This window comes from Labeo rohita, chromosome 15 (assembly GCF_022985175.1).
Source record: "Labeo rohita strain BAU-BD-2019 chromosome 15, IGBB_LRoh.1.0, whole genome shotgun sequence".
NCBI classification, from domain to species: domain Eukaryota; kingdom Metazoa; phylum Chordata; class Actinopteri; order Cypriniformes; family Cyprinidae; genus Labeo; species Labeo rohita.
This window is the reverse complement of record NC_066883.1, coordinates 8,574,994-8,578,725: the sequence shown is the minus strand read 5'-3', so window position 1 is coordinate 8,578,725 and position 3,732 is coordinate 8,574,994.

The following is a 3,732-nucleotide window of genomic DNA, read 5'->3' as shown; positions in this document are numbered from 1 at the left end:
ATGTGTATAAAAAGAACCCATCCATTGATTCACTCCATCACAGCGATAAAGATTGAAAAAAAAGTAGTCTGAAAGCATGACGCTATTACCGCCCAACAAAACTGACCAGCTGGAATACCCTACAGTGTTTATAGACCAATAAAAATGAAAGTTTGACATTAAAAACAGAACATAACTTGATACAAAAGATGTTTGTAAGAGCTGCACTTAAATGCAACCCTAATGCAGCCTGTCCTCAGGATTTTAATGGCTCTCTAGAGGATTTCAGCACAGCAGTCAGCAAACAAGAGCACTGCTATCCTTTGTGCGATGGTCACACTGTTCCCTGTGCTCAAACACTCTCATTGATGGGCAGTTGTAACGAGGCAAGCGCTGTGACTGGATCAAAAAGCAGCAGTGCAAGGACGCCCTTTTCTTCCTGGAGACTTAAAGCTTGAGTGAGAAACAGACAAAGACCATGTTCTGCCACCCCAGCTCTTTAGATCAAACCATCTGGATGACAATTTTTCAGTGACGTGCTGTAATTAAAGAAAAGCTTAATAATTTATTTTATTATTTTTCCTTTTTTGAAGATTAGTTTTAGGATTAAGCTCACCATATGGTGCATTTTAACTAAAGCACAACAATATCTTTCAGAGCCCATTAATACTTTTACCAAAGCTGCAGTTCCACTTAAAGTTGGAAATGGAATATTCCTACTTCACAAGGTGTTACGCTACCAGACACTCAGAAGATGTGTATAAGGAAACACGATGGCCACCATTAGCATTTAATCATCAAGAAAGAAAGAGTAATGTTGCATTCGTAATTATTGAATGACAACTGGAATGCTCTATTCTGAGCTATTCATGTCCTTGTATTCAGAATTGATTATTAAAAAAGAACTCCACCTCCAAAACAACAATTTACAAATAATTTACTCACCCCCTTGTCATCCAAGATGTTCATTTCTGTCTTCAGTCGTGAAGAAATTATGGTTTTTGAGGAAAACATTTTAGGATTTTTCTGCATATAATGGACTTGATTGGTGCCCTGATTTTGAACTTCCAAAATGTAGTTTAAATGCAGCTTCAAAGGACTCTAAATGATCCCAGCCGAGGAAGAAGGGTCTTATCTAGCTACATACTACATACTATTGAATCACGTTGAAAGGTCACGCCGAACGTGGGCGGAATTACAGACCCAGTGTTTACAAAGCGAATGCGCAAAGACTAAGGAAATGCAAGTAAGTCAAACGCTGTTTACAAACAAAAAGGTACAATGATGTTGGACGATTCTGTAGTTGTAGTTGTAGGAGAAATCAGCCAATAGTTGTAGTTGTAGGAGAAATCATAAGATGGAGTTTTTCGCCATACTCTACCTTTTTGAGCCGGAGTACACAGACGATGAACTTACACGTAATTCGTAGCTACACAAGCTTTTGTGCTTAAAAAATTATAAAAAATTTTATTTTTCAAAAAAAAAAAGAGATGCTTTGCTAGATAAGACCCTTCTTCCTGGGATCGTTTAGAGCCCTTTGAAGCTGCATTTAAACTACATTTTGGGCGTTCAAAATCGGGGCACCAATGAAGTCCATTATATGAAGAAAAATCCAAATGTTTTCCTCAAAAACCATAATTCCTTTACGACTGAAGACAGAAAGACATGAACATCTTGGATGACAAGGGGGTGAGTAAATTATTTGTAAACTGTTGTTCTGGAAGTGGAGTTCTCCTTTAATAATCAATTCTGAATACAAGGACATGAATAGCTCAGAGTAGGGCATTCCTAGAATTGAATGTGTGGCAGAAGAAAGTAGTTCGCACAAAAGAGGGTTTTTAAAGACACTCCGTTGCTGTTTCATATGTATTTACATGCTCGTGCTGTCTAACTGCTTAATAAATGCAATATCACACTCGTAGACATGAGATATATCTGTATATCAGCAAATGCAAATCCCTTATCACTAAACTTTATTTAGTTTATTCACACCATAATTACTGTAATTAAGAGATTCCATCTTGTAAAAATCTTTCAGGACCTTGTAGAACTAGTAATTGACCTAACAGCAAACCCTTCCCTTCAAACTCAAAGGAGCCAGTAGCAGCTGAGTATCAGCTGCATAGGCAACAGAACTCGGACATCTTTAGGTTTCAGCGCCATAGAGAAACACTGGAAGATTCAAAGCTCTCATCGGTTTGATGCTATTTATGCTACAAAAATGGTAAAACGATGTGCCTGGGATACTTGTAACACTGACTCCAGGTAACCTGAGAGCATAGACAATAGAATTTGGATTTTTTTTTTTTTTTATTATTCAACGTTCATTATCTGGTCGTCATACTCTCATTAAAGGGATAGCTCACCCAGAAATGAAAACTAGTCTATTATTTACTCACCCTCAAGCCATCCTAGGTGTATATGACTTACTTATTTCACATGAATCCAATTGGAGTTATATTAAAAAATGTCCTGGCTCTTTCAAGCTTTATCATGGCAATGCTGAAAAAAATAGCTAAAACCAGCCTAGGCTGGTTGGCTGGTCTTAGCTGGTTTAAGCTGGAAGTAGCTGGTTTTAGCTGGTCTCCCAGCCTGGCCAGGCTGGTTTTAGCTGGTGGTCTCCCAGCCTGAGCAGCTAAGACCAGCCTGGCCAGGCATGGGAAAGTGGCCAAAACCCCTCTAAAACCAGTCTGGTTGACCAGCTAAAACCAGCCAACCAGCCTAGGTTGGTTTTTTTAGCAGTTATTTTCAGCAGGGTAGGCGGGTGTTATTTCTTCAAAAGGTCAAAACAAGGCCAATAAAGTGCATCCATCTATAATAAAAAGTGCCTCACATTGATCTGGGGGATGAATGAAGGCCTCCTGTAGCAAATCGATGGGTTTTTGTAAAAAAAAAAAAAAAAAAAAAAAATATCCATATTTAAAACACAATAATCACTTTAATTTAGCTTGCGCTCACTGAAAACAGCTCCAGGTGGATGACGTATGATGTCAGCGTTGCGCATGTGCCTCTCAGAAGTGACGAACGTGGACGTGCAGGGGACCAAAGCAAAAGAATGGTCACAAATTAGAGGTACAAAATCAGGATTTGTAAAGAAGAATGTCAGAGGATTTCGATATAAGCCAAGAGGAGACTGGTTTTCCTTTGCTAAAGTAAGGAAAATTTGCTTCCTTTGCTCCTGTAAACAAATTTTTATTTATTTTTTTTTTCCACAAGACTCACCGACACATGCATAACGCTGATGCCCTACGTCATCTGCCCGGAGCTGCTTCTATGTACAACAGTGAGCGCAAGCTAGACTGAAGTGATTATTATGTTTTAAATATGGATATTTTTCTTACAAAAATGCATCGATTCACTACAGGAGGTGTTTATTTTTATTATGGATGGATGCACTTTATTGGACTTGTTTTGACCTGTTGAAGAGAAACACATTCCTATTGCCATGATAAAGCTTGAGAGAGTCAGGACATGTTTTAATATAACTCCGATTGGATTCATCTGAAAGAAGGAAGTCATATACATCTAGGATGCTATGAGAGTGAGTAAATAATGGGCTATTTTTTTTAGTTTTGGGTGAAATAACCCTTTAGCCCTGCTTAAGCAGAACATTAATTTCATCTTGTGCTTCAACAAGGTATCTCTGGCTAAAAGCTAACTTTAAAGTTAGTGAGTCCATGCTAATGTATAAACCTAAATAGCTGTTGTCATGTCATGTACAATGTAGGTAAACAACACATAAACAAAGGTTTA